Genomic DNA, 20,701 nt, shown 5'->3' on the forward strand with positions numbered 1-20,701 from the left:
ATTGTGCCTGCAATGCCAGAGGGCTTCCTGAACCAAGGGCAGGGTGGTGTTTCAGCAGTCTGCAGCTCACTGGGGTCGTGCCCCAGTGTATGATCACCCTGACACCGAAGAGGCAGCAGTATGTCCGAGATGAAGAGTCATTCATTTTCTGGATTGGATCTCCTCCTCAAGAGACTTCTGTAATCTGTGCTGCCACTGCAGGCTGTGTTGATACCCATGGTCTGTACAGACCCTGGAGGTCATGGTGATGTCCTTGGTCCATGCTGCCACCAGCAACCATGTTGATATCTGTCTTAAGGTTTTATTGCTGGGAAGGGACACCATGACCATGCTAGCTCTTACAAAGGAAAACATTTGGTTGGGGCTGGCTTACAGTTTAGAGGGTTAGTCCTTTATTATCATGGAAGGAAGCATGGTGGCGTGCAAGCAAACATGTTCTAGAGAAGGAGCCTAGAGTTCTACATCTGGATATGCAGACATCAGGAAGTTACTGAAACTCCAACAAGGCCACACCTCCTAAGAGTGCCACTCCCTATGAACCTGTGGGGGCCGTTTTTAGTCAAACCGCCACAGTGTCTGTGATCTGTGCTGCCATGTGGACCAGGTTTGATGTCCGTGATGTGAGCTGCCACCTGAAAACACGTGGAAGCCCATGATCTGCCACAAGCTACTACAGCAAGGAAGCTTCTTTTGCAGTGGTGGTGATGACTGCAGACTCACAAAAGAGAATGAGAGACATTGAAGGCACTGAAGGCTTCTGGGACAACCTTACCCCCAACCCCAACCTGGCCAAAAGAAAGAAAGAAAGAACAAGTCTAGACAGGAAGCCATTGAAGAGAGTTCTTTTACAGATGTGATAAAAATGTTCTTCATAGTTGATGGCTTCTGGCAGGGGTGAGAAAGAAGGTCTCAGTTTTCTTTTTCTTTTCCTTTTTTTTTTTCTTTCCTTTTTCTTTCTTTTTTTAAATTAATTATTCCCTTTACACCTTCCTCCTCCCAGTCCTACCCTTGCTCCCTGTTTTATCTATCCCTCCTCCCCTACTCCTCTGAGAAAGGGAGCCCCACCCACCCACCCACCCAAGCACATCAGGACTGAGCATCCTCTTCCTCTGTAACTTGGCAAGGTAGCCCCACCAGGGGGAAATGACCAAAAAGCAGGCAACAGAGTCATTGTCAGAGTCAGCCCACATTTCCCTTACTAGGGGACCCACCTAGCTGCCCATCGGTTACATCTGTGTAGTGGGCCTAGGTGGTCTCTATTTTCTTTCTTTCGTCTGTTTTTTCTTTCTTGTCACCAATTATGTATTTATTTAATCATTTTACATCCCAATCCCAGCCCATTCCCTCCTCTTTTCCCAGTCCTAACCCATCTTCTTATTCCCCTCTCTCCTTCTTCCCAGAGAAGGGGGGACCAGTTGGTACCACCCTGATATCTCAAGTCACCACAGGACTAAGCACATCGTCTCCCACCTGGGAGTGACAAAGCGTCCCAGCTAGGGGAAAGTGATCCAGCGGCAGGTAGCAGATTCAGAGACAACCCCATCATTGTCTCTATACTTCTTGTAGACAAAGCACATTTTGCGTGTGGTTTGGTGTCCCCCTCCATCTGCTGGGAGTCCCACCTGGCTACAGGAGGTGCTGACTTTATGCCCCTTAACACCCATTGCTTGGAGTCTCAGGTTGGGGCACCCCCATAGACTACCAGGAGCCTCCCTTGTCTCAGAGATGCCCTCCCTCCTCCATTCCATTTCTGTTCCCTTTCCCTGTTCTTCTCCTCACCTGCCCTCCCCCTCTCTCCCCTCCCCCACCTGATCTCCACTTCTGTTATCCTCCCACCCCCCTCCCACCCAGTTCCCTCCCTCCATCTACGTTGGATATGTGTTGTATATCCTGCTCTGAGTGAGATTCAAACATCCTCCCTTGGGCTCTCCTTGGCTTCTTTGGGTCTGTGGACTGTAGTATAGTTATTCTGTATTATATGTATAAAATATCTGTTTATAAGTGAGTACATGCCTTGTGTGCCTTTCTGGGTCAGGGTTACCTCATTCGGGATGATCTTTTCTAGTTTCATCCATTCGCCTGGACATTGTATGGTTTCCTTGTTTTTAATAGCTGAGTAGTATTCCATTGTGTAAATGTACCACGTTTTCTTTATCCATTCTTCAGTTGAGGGGCATCTAGGTTGTTTCCAGTTTCTGGCTATTACAAACAAGGCTTCAATGTATGTAGCCGAGCAAGTGGCATTTTGGTAAGGTGGAGTGTCTTTAGGGTACATGCCCAGGAGTAGTATAGCTGGGTCTTGAGGTAGATCTATTTCCAATTTTCTGAGAAACCTCCAGATAGATTTCCACAGTGGTTGTACAAGTGTGTACCCCCACCAGCAATGGAGGAGTGTTCCCTTTCTCCACATCCTCTCCAGCATGTGTTGTCATTTGAGTTTTTGATCTTAGCCATTCTGATGATGCTGTTTTGATTTGCATTTCCCTGATGGCTAAGGACAGTAGGGCTCAGTTTTCCTTAAGAGTTGACCACTGGGAGTTTAACCATACTCCAGTGAGTATATGGGCAACACGAGTTGCACTTGGTGCCACTTTTGTGTTTGCTTATTGGTTTTTGTTAGTTTTGTTTTCATTTTTTGGAGAGGGTAAAAGAGTGGTAGGGTATACCTAGGAGGGATGAGAAGCCAGTGTGTTTGGAATGCATTGTATAAAATTTCCAGATAAACTAAAATATTATGTTGGGGGGCAGAAGAGAGAACTACAGGCAACTGAAGAATGCTGAGAAAAGGAGAATCATCTTTCCCAGGGATAAGTCCTCTTAATAGATTATTCAAAACCCAGTGGTCAGCTCTGAAAACATAAATAAATACATATAGTCAACATTAAATGGCCTCATTGGGTTGTATTTATATATTTATAGAAACACACATATAATCAAACAATAATAATAATAATAAAGAGCGGAAATAAATCTGAGAGGTATTTGGACGGGGATGAGAGAGGCTGGAGAGAGGAAACAACCAGAAAAAAGAAATGGGGGAAGTTATGTAGTTGTATTCTAATGAAATTAATTAATGACAAATTTATAAAGCGGCTCCACAAAGAAAACAAATAACACTAATATCATGGAGATACAGACTAAGACAAGGAACAGAACAGTAAATAAGAGCAACCACATAGCAGAAATCAAATCCAACACACAGTTCTCAATTATAACCTGAAATCACAATAGTCTCAACTTCCCAATCAAGAGTCACCACTACTTGAAGGGATTGAGAAACAAGATCCATCTTTATATTGTCTGCAAGAAATATACCTTGCCTTCCAAGACAGACACCAACTTAGAGTAAAAGGACATGTGGGGGGGAGGGGGCTGTTCCAAGAAAATGGGACCTAGAAACAAACAGAGAGCAGTACCTGAATGTCAGACAGGGTAGGCCCTAAGCCATAAGTAGTAAGAAGAGATAAATAAGGATGTGGTCAAGATAAGAAGGAAAAAACAGGAGGCATTATAATTCTAAATTACATGCACCAGACTTAGACATGTCTAATTTCATTTAAAAAAAAAAGTATACTTGATTTCAAGCCAGAGTTTCATACCAACAGTATGTTATTTCAATTATAAATAAATAAGTAATAAACCACAGTTATAAAATCAAGTTCAGCTAATGTATATGTCTCTGTAATAAAGCCTAATGTAGATGGTGTCCTGAGGACCCACAAGGCAGGAGGGAGCAAACTACCTCAGCACTTGCATTGTGGCACACACCCCTGCCACACATATATCCCTCATCTACATATGCAAAACAAATACATATAAATGCAGTTTTAAAGCTATACGTATAGGCAAGAACTCTATTGACAAAAACTCTGATACAAGGAACTAATAAATGAACTATGTGACATTAAAGTTTCTGCATGTCCAAGAAGTTATCAGCAAAACAAAAAGGGAGCCTACACAGTGAGAGAAAAACCTACTGCTAAATGGCAAGGCAAATTAATATCTATAATATATTAAGTTCAATGCCAAAAAAAAACCGTTATCACTAAATGGGCTAACGAGATAGACAGATAGTTCTCAAAAGAAGAAACACAAATTGCATTGTAAGTTCACTAACCTTAGTCACCAGAGAAAAGCAAATCAAAATGACTCTGGGATTCTATCACCCTAGTTAGAATAGCTATCACCAAGAAGGAGACAACACCAAAGTTGATGAGGATGTGGGGATATAACCTAGTACACTCATTATGAAACTTAAACTTAAACACAGAAGACACCATATGATTCAGCTATACCACCACTGGGCACACAACCCAACACTCTATATCTTATGACAGAAATACCTGTACATCCGTGGTATCACAGCATCATTCACATTAGCCTAGATGTCCATCAATAGTGCAATAGATAATAAAAGGTATGTATACACAATAGAATTATATTCAGCCACAAAGTCAAATGAAATTTGCAGGAAAGTGGCAAGTATTATATTAAACAATTTAACTCAGACTCAGAAAGACAAAAATCACATGTTCTTTTCTCATATATAGATCCAATGCTCATAACCTTTGACAGTGACTTATAAGTATTGTAATCCCTTAGATAAAACATGATTGGCAGCTAACTAATTTTCAAGAAATGCTCATAACAGGGAAAACTGCGGACCTAGCACTAGAATGGTACAACCTTTCCACTTGAATCACTTCATATCGGCAGCGTCCCTTAACTGAAGAAGAGTCCCAGTAACTTTGAAGTTACTGAACTGTGTATATTAGCTGTGGCCCTTTGTCTGGGGTGTAGTTGGAGGCAACACTCTGACAACTGGGAAAATGAATAATACCGATGTTAACCTGGGAGGGGTCTGGATGTCACTGTCACCAGCTCCATAGGAGGCACCTCTGTGAGCCAGATGGTTCTAGCTCTGTATTGGGTTGCAGGATCTTGGATCCCACGTTGTGGTCATTTCCCTGATCTCTGCATTTTTTGATAAAATAAACAGCAGAAAATTGACATGAACCAGCTCACATTGGCTTCCTGATCCACAGAGCAAATGTTCCCAAATAATAAGCTCTTTAAAACAATTATACCTGTAAGAAAAGATGTAAGAAAAGAGTAAGAGAGATACTAATAATAGCAATAATTTAACCCAGCTACTTACCATTTATAGTAGATAGTTGTTTTCTAATGAATAACAACAGTCTCTTTAAAATTTTAGTCAGATATTAATTCCAGTTACTGCTGCAATTTCCATTTTAGACTAGTGGAAAAATTGCATGGCACTCGAAGCGTGATCCACAACTCCTTGCCTGGGTAACAGTTGTTTTTATTCCATTCCTTAGAAAACCCCAGAAGTAGGTTGTTTTCACCAATAAGGCCTTCTTTCCCAAGGAGCTCCATCTACTCTTGGGGTCACCACCATTACTGTTACAATCCGTTTGGTTATCTTATCATTTCCCGGAATACCATGATTGCAACTTGAACAGCAGCAGTATGACTGAATTGCAAGTGTGCTAGACTCTATAAAAATGGAGCGTTGGACTTGAGTTCCACGGGACTACACCAATCTGTCACTACAGTAAACTTCCTGATGGGGTAACAGTCACCTGACTTTGACATGTTTCCTACATTCATATGAGCACCATGTAAAGATGTGGGCTTTAATGTGCACAATAAGAGTCGGCTCTCAGCTCTGGAGACGCAAAGCAAACAAAGCTGTCAATTGGCCTTATGGACTCAATGGACCCAATGATGTTTAGCATAACCTGCCACCAACCCAATGTTGCCCAGTCACTGTCAACAGTCTAAGTATCTCTCATAAATCAGGATATTATTGAGGGACTCTTTAGTAATATGAACAGTCCCTTAGAATTTAAAAATTGACCCCATAAGTAAATAACTGCTTTTCTAAAAATGGCCTTGTTCCTGAAGCCTGAGAAAATGGCCAATGTAACTCTAAATGCCTGTAAGAGCTGGGTCCATGTGGTAAACCAGAATCAACTGCTGAACTGTAGACACACGTGTCCGTCATGCACCTCATGGCTGAAGACGTTCTGTGTTTGGTATTAAACTCATGCAATCTTTGACAGAAGCAGCTGAAGGGAGAAAGGATGTGAGTTGGCTCGTGGTTTTAAAGTATTCCATCCACCACACCAAGAAAGACATGACAGAGCAACTCAGCTCACCCGGGTGGATACATGTGTCTGAAATTGTTCATGTAATGGCAGGCCTGAACAGAAAGCAAGGCCGGAACCAACAGACAGGTATACTCTTCAAAGCCCCACCCCTAGAGATCCACTTTGGCAAGCCAGTCCCCACCTCCTGACATTTTTAGAACCTTCCAAAATATAACCATTAATTGGGGACCATGGTCATTTTGATGTTCAGACCTTCAGTGCTCTGAATGTGTGAGAATAAAAATGAAGGAATACCATATGGTTGAGATGGCTTAAAATAATCCAAGAGAAAAGAGATCTTAGCTTAACAGACTAAGCAGAGAGGCACATCACTGGAAGCCAGTGCTTTCGCCCATTAGGTCCTTTCAGAATACTGCCATATCCAATGCTCATGGTCTACACAAAGGCAAGCCTATGAGCTCAGTTCCAGAGGAGGAAAAGTACGACATCAGTCAACTTTCTATCACTACAACCAAGTCCTGGGGCAATTTACTTAAAAAAAAAAAAAAAAGGTTCAATTTGGTTCATGGTTCTGAAGATTCCAATTCATGGTCAAGTGGCTACATTGTTTGGAGTCTCAATCTGGGAGAACATGACAGAATATTGTTTATGCCGTGAGTCAAGGAGTAAAGTGTGGAAACAGAAAGAGGGGAAATCCAGGCTCTCACAATTCCCCTCCAGTTCAGATTTCATTAGCCCAATGACCTCCCACTACTTCCCAGTAGTGTCACATTGGAGAGCAAGGTTCTGGGAGGCATATAGCACTCCAACTTATCAGGGTGTTATATCCTGACTGAGGGATACCAAGTGACAGACATGAAGAAAGGATACCCAGTGCTTTCCCTTGTTCTAATGCCTTACTTAGCCTTTGCTTTAGCAACATCTGTGTCCTAAAGCCACGCCCGTGTAGTCTCAACTTGTACAGTGCCTAAACGTGACCTAAGCAACTAAAACACCAATAGATGTGCTAACGTGGAAAGAGGAATGCTCACAAGGCCTCACCCACAGTCAGACAACTAGAGGCAACTAAGCAATGCTGAGGATGGAAAAATAGTCTTCTCCAGAGAAGAGCACACAAATCGGTTATACTCATTTCAGCCTTGAAAATATGCATACATTATACAGACAGTGAATGTGTGTGTGTGAGTGTATGTGTGAGTGTGAGTGTGTGTGTGAGTGTGTGAGTGTGAGTGTGTGTGTGTGTGTGTGTGTGTGTGTGTGTGTGTGTGTGTGTGTATGAATTTGAAAGAGAATGAGGGAGGAACCTGAGGGAATTGGAGAGAAGAAAGAGATGAGGAAAATTCTCTTCTCTGCTCCTTACTAGTTCCTATAGTGTGCACTAATGGAGAATAACATAATTTATTTATAGAAGATTAAGCCAGGATTCTGATGAACCAGCATAGGGGTTGGTAGATATTTTTTTGAAGAAGGTCCTGAAGTGAATAAGCTTGGCTTTGTGTTGACACATGGCATTTGCACTAGTCAGCTCTGCCAATGACCACAAAAGCAGCCACGGAAGATATGGCAACAACTGAACCTCCAAAGGAATGCTATTTCAAAAGTGGGTGGTGGGCTGGACTTGACTTGGAAGCTGTAGTGTGTCAGCCCACAGAGTAGGCAATAAATCTGCTTCAGAATACTCATGGTAACTATTGGGACCTTGATTCCTCCCTTTAAGATGGCGGTAAGGGGCTGGAGAGATGGCACAGATGTTAAGAGCACCGTCTACTCTTCTGAAGGTCCTGAGTTCAATTCCGAGCAACCACATGGTGGCTCACAACCACCTGTAATGAGATCTGGTGTCTTCTTGTGGTGAGCAGGCACACGTGTGGGCAGAATACTCTATAAATAATAAGTAAAATATTTTAAAAAAAAATAAGATGGCAGTAAGAAGCAGTTGCATTCAATTTTGCAGGAAAACATTTTTTTTTTGCCATATTGTTTTGGACTTGAATTACAGATTTGTGCAGACCCAGCCAAGAGGCAGGTGATAAGGGGATATGAAAACTAGCTCACTCAACTCCTAATCCAAACCCCTTTTTCCTGTGCACTCCTGTAGAGAAGGAACTAGAACAGTGGTCCTCAACCTGTGGGTCATGACCCCTTAGGCTTATATATTAGGTATCCTTTATATCATATATTTACATTACAGTTCATAACCCTGGCAAAAGTATACTTACGAAGTAGCTACAAAACGATCTTATGGCTCAGGGTCGCCATAACATGAGGAATTGTATTAAAGGGTCACAGCATTATGAAAGTTGAGAACCTCTGAACGAGAAAGTAAAAATGTGTTTCTAAGAATTGTTAGCAGTTGGGGTTTTCCATGTGACCTATGTTCCACCAAGAAGATACATTTATACCGACCCAGAAGAGGGAGTGAGTAAGGAGGAAGAGAACAGAGGTCACGGGCAGGAGGTGCAGCCATTACCATGGTCCGGAGGGCCAGTTCCCAAGGCAGGAGGACCAGTACCTGAAGCCAAATGCTACAGCTTGGACTGTTAGGGTAAAGCAGGGAACATTATAGGAAGGAAATGGCACCAAGGCTGCCCTTCAGCCAGGAAGAGCAGCTGCCCAGGCAGCCCCACTGTCTACCTTTACCATCCAAGTTTCATTAACTGCCTGCCCTCCAGGAGAGGCAAGTCCTAATAAACACGAATTTCATGATATAAAGGACGCCTCTCTCTCTCTCTCTCTCTCTCTCTCTCTGATTCTGTTTTAATAATTTTTCATTACTCACCAACTAGTTCAATGCCCAGTATAGATGAGTCGTCATATGTTAATTTCCAGTGAATTTAAATTGCTGCCTGATTATTGTCCTACCTAGACTTGAAAATTGCCTGAAAGATACACAGCAACAGAGTGTTAAGAGTCATTGTACCAATTTTATTTTTCCCACACAAGCCAACTTCTGGGACTTCAGCAAAGGGAACCAAAGCTTTTGAAATAAAACAGAGAAGACTTTAAGTTTCCATTGGTGGCCATCTCTGCCGTTCACAAGCAAAGACAGAGGCAGAACTGGACACCCACACAATGGCTAGGATGGAGCAGTTGATGGCCATAAATACGCCAAACAATTAGCTGAAGATAATGACACCACCTGTAATCCCTTGTTTTACATGAATCATTAATAATTAAACAACCAGTTAAGTTTCTTGCCCATAAAAACTAGATATTAGAGGCATGTAATCTATAGCTATTATGTAAATGATAACGCCCATCAGAAGTTTTCATATTTAATTCTCATTACACTAGTAAGCGGATATAATTTGACCTTTGCAGACCACAAAATTTGTGTTGTCCTAAACTGAGGAATGAGATTGGCTAAGGTACCAGCAACAGACATTTGAGGAATGTCTCTCTCCTATGGGCTCAGCTTAGCCCAGCTCCTCCAACTGGGAGACAGTCTTCAATTCAGTCTTTGCTTCACTAGTAACTTATCCTACAGACTCAGCCTCACCACAGAGATTCTGTCCCTGACTCCAGGCCACCAGGCATGCTCGTTGCTTCATACATACAGATGTTTGTCTTTGCACACAGCTCAATTTTTGATTATTCACTGTGCAGTCATTCGAATTTTCTATCTCTATTAGCTGGCAGGCTAGCTGAAGGTGCACAGATCTCTCTCTCTCTCTCTCTCTCTCTCTCTCTCTCTCTCTCTCTTTCTCTCTCTCTCTCTCTCTCTCTCTCTCCATATCCCCAGTACACAGCACAAAAGCCCACAACTACTCTGAAGGAAGAAATGACTAGCTACACTGTGTCTGAAATCGTGCCAAATCTTTCTTTTATCAGTTTTTGCAAGCCAGTGACTTCTGTTCCGTAGTATCCCCACGATGCAAGCGTGGATAATGAAGAGTATCCTATGCAAATCAGAATCCTCCCCTCTGCTGTGGTTGGAAGTGGCCCAAGCATATCCCATTCCACTGTGTTGTATGACCCTCTACTGTGTTTAGATATAGCAGAAATAAGTCACACACATCCCCTCTGTATCAATTGGCTCTTGCAGCAATCAGAAATGGGATAAGCATATAGAATCTCTTCCCGATGTGTCACCTGACCTACTGTGGGCTTTAGGCAGCTCAAGCTTGTTTCCCAAGCTTTCTGCTATACAATCTGGATTCCCAGTGCAGAGGTATTGAAGCAGCGGGACCAGAAGAAGGAACTGGGTCCTGGGAGGGCCATGCCTGAAGGAATCAATGCTGCTCTTGTGGAGTAAGTTCTCTTGACAACCTCAGAGAATTTGCTCCCTTGCTTCCTGTTTTACCAGGTTCTGCTCACATTTCCACAGGCTCCCACCAAATCTTTCATCATGTTACCATACAACCAGAAGAACCACACTACAGGCCAGACTAGTGCAATTGCCTACCTTGGTCTTTTAGTCTCTAATACTGTGAGGGAATCTTTATCATCACCGTTATCATCATCATCATCATCATGCCTATTTTATTATTATTTTCTTTCTTTTTTAAGATTTATTTATTTATTATTTATACAGTATTCTGCCCACATGACAGACGAGGGCATCAGACCTCATTATAGATAGTTGTGAGCCACCATGTGGTCACTGGGAATTGAACTCAGGACCTCTGGAAGAACAGACAGTGCTCTTAACCTCTGAGCCATCTCTCCAGCCCCTATTATTATTTTCTCATACATTATATCCTGGCTGCAGCCTCCCCTCCCTCTACTCCTTCCAGTTCCCCATCCACCTGTCCTCCCTCCAGATCCACTCTTCCTCAGTTCCCCTTCAGAAAAGAGCAGGCCTCCAGGGATATCAACTGAACTCTGAATAACAAGCTACAATAAGACTAGGCACAAATGTTCATACCAAGGCTGCATGAGGCAACCTAGGAGGTGGAGGAAAAGGGTCCCAAGAGCAAGGAAAAGAGTCAGAAACAACTCCTACTCCCACTGTTTGGAGTCCCACAAGAACACCAAGCTACACAACCATATCATATATGCCCAACACCTAACTCAGACTCATACAGGCTCTGTGATTGTCACTTAGTCTCTGTGAGCCCCTAGGAGCCCTGTTTGGTTGATTCTGTGGGCCATATTCTCATGATGTTCTTGATCCCTCTGGCTCAGGGTTCCCCAAGCTCCACCTAATCTTTGACTGTGGGTCTTTGCATTGCTGCCATCAGTTGCTAGATGAAGCCTCTCTGATGAAGGTTGGGCTAGGCACCAATCGATAAGTACAGCAGAATATTGTTAAGAATCATTTCATTTCCTTTTTTTTCTATTCTAGATCTCTAGGCTATCCAGCCTCTTATTCCTGACCATCCAGGCAGTGTCAGACATTGGTTCCCTCTCATAGTGTCCAGTCATTGGTTGGCCCACCCAAAGAGTTCTGCATCATCATTTTCCCAGCACATCTTGCAGGGATTGTAGGTCGAAGTCTTGTGGCTGGATAATGACCCAATCCTACCACTGGAAGCCTTGCCTGGCTATAGAAGATGGCTAGTTCAGGCTCTCTACCCTCCATTACTAATAGGGGTCACCCTGGTAGACCCCAGGGTGTTTCCACAGCATTGATACTGTGAGTTTTAAAAATCTTTTCTTTACACGCTGCTCTGCCTGTGGTATGGTGTCATAATAATGGAAAAGAAAAGAGTGCACTATTGCATATTTCAGCCCAAAGCTTCAGCTAGGCCATTACTGCTGTCCACATGAACTAAAATGAAATCACAGTAATCAAGCAAGCCTTCAGAAAGTGTGATCACGAGAAAATGCTTCAACAGTAGAAACAATTGCAACATCATGGTCAGATCTGTGATTCTTTCCAAGTTCCCTGGTAAAAAGTTGAGAATTCCTAAAACAGCCTTTGTACCATAAAGGCTTCAGAAGGGGCTCTACAAATCCTATTATGTGCATTGAACTTTTGTAAAAACATAGTTTCTTCAAGGAGTAATTTTAGATTTTTTTAAAGTCACATTTTAATACTCTATAAATATATATGAAGAAATAGTTGGTCTTAAAATTTCCCTTTACTGAGAAAGCTTTCAGAACATTCATCATCTGGATAATTTTACTTGTAAATGGGTATTATTTCAAATATACATATTTAGACACAGTTTTGTACAAACGTGAAGCTTTTCTTTTCAGTTTTGGTTGACTTTTGAAATTTCTTTTCTTCCTTCTACATACATCAGCCATAACTCCCCATCAACAGCCTAGCTGATACCCATTTATGTATTATTGTGTCTGCATAATTCTTCCTAATCCTATAGTCTAACTATGTGTTATTCATAATGGGATACCTTCTTTAGCAGCTGTCATACAGGAACAGGTTCTGATTCCTGAAGGCCTTTGTATCCTGCTTCTCTTTTGGTCCATCATAGACCTTCCTCTAGGGCCGCTGGGATGACTCTCACTGATTCCCTAAATGACTGTGTAGTATTCTCTGGGCTACAGATACTGTCCTACTCTAGCCATGGAGTAGAAATGTTCTACTCCCATGGACCACTAGAGAGCGCTGTCAGAGCAGTGTCAGGGTGGACAGAAGCCAGCTGGGGCAAGACTTGGAGACTAAACTAACTTCCTCTTTCTTGCCTTTCCCATCAACCTTCTTGATCCTCCACTGAAGATGCAGGGTTTGTCCCAGCTTCTTCCTAAGCCCGTGATCACGGAAGGGACCCAGAAGGACCCTTCTCTCCAGTCAGGACTTTCCACACCCTTCCAGCCATGGGCCTGGGTCTGTTATGACGGACTCTCTGAGTTCCTTGTTCTGGTCTCCTACAGTTGTTGACAGACACAGAGAAAACATCTTTCCAGAAATCCTCTGGGATACACAACCAATGAGAACAGCCTTTGTCACTACCGTCACTGTAGTGCCACAGGTAAGGACGATAGAAAATTCCAGTGAGCAGGCTAAGCGCTTAGCACTCGTTGTCTCATTTAGTATTCACAGAAACCCCATGATATAAGCACATTTTTGTTGTTTTTACACAAATGAAGTGTGTGATGTAGATATGACAGGCCCATGCATCAACACAGGTCTTCTTAAGACATGACATGAGCTTTCCTCATGCCACCATAAGTAGGCCACCGTGTGACCATTCCTGCATCTCCATCTTTAACTCCCAGAACCACCTGGACCAATTCAAGCTCAGTCCAAGTTCCCTATGGTTTTGTAAAGTCATAGGAATCCTGTGAGTTTGCAGTTGCTCTCACTTTCTGACCTAGGTACCCTCCTCTCCTTTAAGGGATCATCCTGACCTTAAGCAATGCTCTGTCAGCTCACAGTGGCTCTGCCTGGGAGACTTTTCCCATTAAACTACTCTTTCCACCTTAAGATAATTGGGGTGGGGGAGATAATGTAGTCTACTTATCTAATTCCTGGGGTGGGGCTGGGTCCTCAAGACAAGTCTTCAGCTAGCTCCCAGTCTGCACCTTGGCACATGGTAGACCTTCAGTGTAATGTCATAAAGAAATGGATGGCTAAAGAAACTATGAGAGGTCTCTCTGAAAGAAGCAGAATCAAACTATATCCCTAATGACATAAAATATATAAAGAAAAGCCGGCAGATTTGAGTTGCTCCTTTCAGAGAGGATTTCTGTGACAAATTCATTTACCAAAGCAATTTAGCAAATAAAGAGCCCCTGGCTTTGCTCTGCAGCTGAACCTGCAGGGCTGTTTGCCCTGTTGATCTGTGCTAAAAACTGAAGCGTGTGCGCTGGGCTATTTATACACAGCTCTGTGCTAGCCACTGTTGAGGAGGCTCAGTTTTTTATTAAGAGTGAAAACACTCTGGGATCCAGCCTTACATGGCAGCCATTAAAGGGATAAAAAAGCAGGAAAAATTGTCTTTCATCAGAAAAGTTTTTGGTAATCATGGGCATTATGTTTTTCTTCAGAAACACACAGATTGGCTTTCTTTGAATGCACTTCTCATTTTTTTTTTCCTTTCCAGAAAGCTCATCCATCCTGCTGAGAAAAGAGATGAAGATCAGCGACCTGGAAGCCACCAGGGCCACACTGTGAATGTTCTTCCTCGTGTGCTGTTTTCTCTCTGTGAACTCTGAGACATCACTAATGAGAATGCCCAATTATTACATCTGTTGACTAAGAGCAAGCTTTGCTGCCCAAAAAAAAAACAAAGGCTTCTCCAGCAGTTCACCTAATGAGAAACTGGGTAATTGCAGGACTCTTTGTCAAGGAATATAGCTCCAGACTTACAGCGTATGTTGAATTTACAGCCAGAAATACAGGGTTTTGGGTTTTTCTTTTCTTTCTTCCTTTTTTTTTTTCTTAGTGTTTCAAGTCTACTCAGATTTATTTTACATATAAAGAAATGCCCACAGAGTATTTGTTTTCCTTTTCATGCCCCAAATACTAAATATATTTTGTACATCAAAGAGTCAGAGACCTAGACGGTGGCTCTAAATATCATCTGCTTCAAGACAAGAATAACTATATCTCACTCATACCTGAAAGTCAACTAGCCGCCTTGGCTGAAGTTTCTGAGATATTTCATACTACTAACTGTTGGCACAGTTTGTTTCCTTGAGCCTCAGGAACTGTCTTTATTTCCTCTATGCTCAAAAAGAGGTTTAACTTTTCCATTGCATTCATTTTCTCTACAGTGGAAGGAGGAACTTATCTGGTTTCCACTGTCTCCAGATTCTGTGTGTGCACGCATGCGTGTGTGTGTGTGTGTGTGTGTGTGTGTGTGTGTGTGTGTGTGTGTGCGCGCGCGCACGTATGCCATGCTGGCTTCTTTTAAAGATTGATTATTACATAACAGTGCTCTGCTTGCATATACACCCACAGACCAGAAGAGGGCATCAGATCACGTTATACATGGTTGTGAGCCACCATATGGTTGTTGGAATTGAACTCAGGACCTATGGAAGAGCAATCAGTGCTCTTAACCTCTGTGCCATCTCTCCAGCACACACCACACTGTCCATATCACTCCATATGCCTGGATGTCCTGTCCTTTCTCACATTAACCCTCAACACCCAAAGTCCTGTGTGAAGGACCTCCTTTGGCCATATTGATCACTCTCCTGAGGACTATAGATACTCCTCTGAAGCTGTTTGGTGCAAAGCATGGTCATGAGGAAGGAGCACTCTTCGGGAGACTGATAAACATGGGCAACAGCCGACCTTCTCCTGAGCTACCTGACATGCCTCAGCAAAGTCTGGTATCTGGGCTTTTATAAACTTGATAACACAGGAAAACACTCTCCTACGGCAAGTTTAAGCTTACACAAGCTTTATACTTTAGACCAGAATTGTGACCGGTAGTGACGATTTTATTGAACAAAGCAAAACTAGAGTAGCAAAGTCTGGTCATAGGAGGGACTGTGCCATAGCCTTGTCTGTGTCTGGCTGAAATTGTCACTCTTCATTCTTGATTGCACTGGGGCTTGGGGGGTGGGCAGACAACAAACCTCAATGTTACCGATACACCTCTGAAGAGTGCCAAGTATGTTGCTGCTTTCTATAGATCGTGTGGAAACTGCTCCTCTGCATGCTAGTTTCCTATTAGCCATGAAGTTGGGGTCTGTCTCTTATTCCCCTCAGAACTCTAGTACAAAGTCCAAACCCTGAGACATTCTGATAATTTTATATTTTAAAAAAAGAGATAAATGCCATGTTCACAATACACCATTTCTTTCATAAACCTCCCTGCCTATTGTAGATAATATAGTTATCAAAGTTCATTGATTTATTTACTCTCTAAAAATGCTTTTGGCAACTGGTACTATGTCTAAACATGTGGTGGTCCCTGGGCCAAACAGCCACACTGCATTACATTTAGTACACATGCATGTGCATCCCATGTGTATCCAACACAGATTCCTGGGCCTAGCCTGCAAGGTTTTGTTCTAACCTCTCATTTATGAGACTCAGACATCACCCAGGCAATTGTTAGCAAGACTATGCAGGGGAAATATCTCATTATGTGGTTACTCTAGTTTGTATACTTAAAATTAGTCACCAACTCACACAAGAAGAAAAAAAAATTAACCCCTCCCCAAAAGTCCAATGATCCAAATTCAGCAGGGAAGGAGTCCTAGGGGCACACTGAAACAGCCATGTGACCCTGGGGAAATTTCACTATGCAATGATCCCAGTCTCTCTGGGTGCCACCGGACATGTGAATTGAGATCCAGACACTTGCCAATAGTCTCTTTGGGGGGATGGAAGGGGGTGGGGAGAAGTGCAGAGATCCTTCTGTAAAGCTACAGCTTACATAAGGAGCCAGCAAAACACACACCTGGGATTTCAAATCAAGGCATGGAAAGCAAGTAGAAGCAAGGCTGGATACTTTTTAGAAATCTTTAAAAACAGGGAAAAGAACCAAAAATAGAGGTATGCATTCTTCCTCAGCCTTAGTCCTTTATTGTTGCTAATGCTACACCTCCACTTAGAATGTAAGTTATAAAGAAGGGGTTTTCCTTTTGGAGCACAGTCATGACCTAAAGCCAAGGGCTGCAGCTGACAGGGGCTTCTTTGCTGGCAGAGCCCTGGATCAGCACAGGAATCCGTGTGTTAGGAGACAGAGAATGCACTAGAGACCTAGTCAAACTGGCTTTCATAACAAACTGCTAATAAAATAATCCATTCACCCAACTGGCTACACTGCTACCTGTTAATTCATACACAAGGACAGAAGCATAATCATTTGTTCAAGCTTCCACCTGGTTCCATCTCTCTCACAATAGGCATTATACTTGAAGATGAGTTACAGAAGACACAAACTGTACTTAAACCAGTGCACTTCTTACCTTAAAGTGGGGTGTGGTGGGAGAGGGAGGAAAGAAGGATAAATAATGCTAAAGACTTTTGAGGAAAGTCATAGGGAAATACTATTTTCTGTTCACTTAAAATAAGTACATTATATAAGCATATGTGTGTGTGTGTGCGTATAATATTTTTTAAACAATTTGAGGTGATACTGCTACCCTTAAGAGCCATAAACTATCTAACAAAAATCCCAAAGCTTTGAGTTGTATTTCTGGGTAGTTCTTATTTCTGATTGCTTCCCACAACTTGAAGATAAGATCCTAGTGCTGACAACACTACACATTTTGGACATAGGAATCCATCAGAAACTGATCAGGAAGCCTTCTCTCTGAGTATCAGAAGATATTATGCAAACTGCCAAGGGAGAAATGCAATGAGTAGTTCTACCCTACTATGCACTACAACAATAACCAGTATAGCAAGTCATCTCCCAAGGGTTCAATATCAAGATATCATTCAAGGGTAGAACCTTGGGGGCAACCAACAGCCATCTAATTGGTCTTAAGGTCCACTCAATAAGAATGCTGGGTGCTACCTAGCAACTGCAGTGTCAGTAAATGTTGTAAAATAAGAGAACCCATATGCTTCCAGCTGATGCTTGCCTTGCCCTGTATAATGTATTCAGATGATAGATTTTTATTTTAGCATGGTCAAGATATAGTGTATTAATGTATAAAATTATCAAAGGATAAAAAATATTCTTTTAAAAATAATTTTTCATGAATACTAATTTCTTCCATAAACTATTAGTTTTGCTACTCTGTAATGTAAATAGGAGGTCTGAAGTGGGTAAAAGGCACATGCAGACCCAACTAAAAACACTTTTTATAATGATCTTTATGAAAAGAGTGATCCTAAAACTGGAATTCTAGTGACTAAAAGAATATTATTAAGGAGATCCAAGATGGAGGCACCAGTCACATACTGTGTCTGATCAGCAGGACAGCAGTGACTGCACAGTGACTGAAGGACCAAACTGTGGGTTCCACCTCAGATGAGAGGGAAACACATGGTATGGAACACAGGTGGATCTGGCCTTGGGTCACCTGGCTAATCCACAAAACAGTCCCTGGGTCCTTCCAGGTGTCTGTGTGGTCTCCAGTGTCTAGCCACATGCCAGTGCACAACACACTGCCCTCAGTGTCTCAGACTGAACTGTGGGCCACAAAATACCAGTATCTGTGTCTCCTATCCCAAAGGCGACCCCATGGTGTTAGACACATGTAGATCTGACCCCAGATCACCTGGCTAATCCACAGAGAGTTCCCAGGTCCACACACGCATGGGCTAGGTCTCTAGTGTCTAGCCACATGCTGGTGCACAGCACACTGCACTCGGTGTCTCAGACTGAACTGCAGGTCACAAAACACCAGGGACTGAGTCTCCCTGCCGACAGGAATCACCACTGTGTGGAACACAGGTGGTTCTAACCTCAGGCCACCCAGCTGGTCCACAGAAGGGTTCCCTGATCCCTGCAGGCTCCAGGTATCAGCCTATAGCCACTCACCTATGAGCTGCTCCCAATGACCAGTGAAGGGCACAAGAAACTACCACACAATGCCAGAGACAGACAGATGGCTTAAGGCCAGCATAAAAACACAAGCATCAAATCAATATGGCATCTCCAGAACCCGATTATCCCAAAGCAATTAGACCTGGACACTAACTCAACTGAAACTCAAGAAAATGGCTTTGAATCCTTATGAAGATGGTAATGGAGAAAACAAATAAAATCCATAAAGAAATACAAGAAGATACAGTCAAACAGGTTGAGGCTTTTAGAGAGGCCATGACAGAGGCCTATAGAGGGGAAATGAATAAATCATTGGAAGAAATTTAGGGAAATACAAGCAGGTGAAGGAAATCAATAAAATAGTTCAAGATCTGGAGATGAAAATGAAAACAATAAAACACAAACTGAGGAAATCCTGGAAAGAGAGAATTTAGACAAGAAAACAGGAACTACAGAGGTGAGCATCTTCAACAGAATACAAGAGATGGAAGAAAGAATTTCTGGCATAAAAGACTCAATGGAAGAATTTGATGCAACCATCAAAGAAACTGTTAAATCTAAAAAATTTCCAACACAAAAAGAAATCAGGGGCACCATGCAAAGATGAAGCCTAAGAATAATAGAAATTGAGGAAAGAAAAGATTGCCAACTCTGAGGCCCAGAAAATATTTTCAACAAAATCATAGAAGAAAATTTCTCCAACTTAAAGAAAGAGATGCCTATAAACTTACAAGAGGCCTACAGAACACCAAGTAGAGTAGACCAGAAAAAAAAAAATCCTCCCATGACATAATAATCAAAATACTAAATGTACAAAGCAAAGAAAAATATTAAAAGAGAGTCCATTCTTTCCTAACCATGAAATTTAGGAATTGAACTCAGGTCATCAAGACTGTGCAACCAGTGCTGGGCTACCATGCCACGCCAACTTAATAATTTAAAATAAACTAATGAAAAGTTTACACAGTGCATAATATGAAAGAAAAGATGAATCAGAATTAGGAAAAATTTTGAGTATGAGATAAACTAAGTCAAGAATTTGAGATTTTTAAATAAAAAAATTCAAAATCTAATATGAATCACTTCCCAGAAGAAAGTATCTACATACTCCAAAAAAAAATGTGGACAGATGCTCAATGTCAATAGTCATTAGAAGGCAAAACAAATATGTGGGATGGTGGGCATGCATCTACAATCCAACAATTTGACCTCTAAATAGTTTTCTAGAGAAACCTCTCAAAGGTTTATGCATAAGAATCTTCTTCATAGCTTTAATTCATAATTGCCCAAACCTACACTTACCAATTTCCAACATACCATATTATGCATTAATCTTGAAAATATATGGAGAGAAAGAAATGAGACCTGAGCTCATAGCTTTATTACCCTAATGTTCTGAAGTTTTCAAGTGGGGTGGGGAATGACAACCTATGGACTGGAGGTATGATTTGTAGTGAAAATGCTTGTTAACAGCCACAAGGCCATGGGTTTTTTAAAAAGAACTTTGAGCTAAATATGGCAGTGAGTTTCTAGGATCCCGGCACTCAAAAGGCAGAGGTGAAAGGAAAGGATGTATTTGAGTTTCACCTGGGCTACCCATTAAGACCCTCAAAAACTCAATAACAGAAACTAAAACAAATTTCAAAATAAACAAACTTCAAAAATATGGGTATGCCAACACAATTCAGAAGGATGGTTACCTCTTTTGCATGTAAGAAGATTTACTGGGACACAAAGCAACTGTATAGAATGACAGAAATGTTCTACACAAGATCTGCAATGTGATTAAACTGGTGTGTACTTACCTTGGGGGTCACATTAGTTCATTTTCTGTTGCCACACACCAGCTAAGTTTTTTTATTTTGTTTTGTTTTGTTTTGTTTTAAGTTTACCCTAGCTTACAGTCTGGGTCTAAGGTCAAAAGGCCACATCTGTTGTTGTTGTTGTTGTTGTTGTTATAAACTGTAAGTAGTGTTTATTATACATTGAGAAGTTTCTCTCATATGCAGGGTCAGACACATTCAGAGTGATTGTCAAAAGTTGGGGAGAGATTTCATTTTTAATAATTGTATTATCTGACAATTTCATACATATTAGTTATTTAGTAATTTACCCTTTATCACCCTCATACCCTCCTTGAAACCTTCTTCTTTCCAAAAATGGCCCCTCCTTATTTTCATGAGTTTATTTTTATGTATGACCCACTGAGTTTTATTAAAATTGCTGGTATGAACTTGGGTGGGAGTTTACTAATTA

This window comes from Acomys minous (genome assembly GCF_964271855.1).
Source record: "Acomys minous genome assembly, chromosome: 2".
NCBI lineage: Eukaryota > Metazoa > Chordata > Mammalia > Rodentia > Muridae > Acomys > Acomys minous.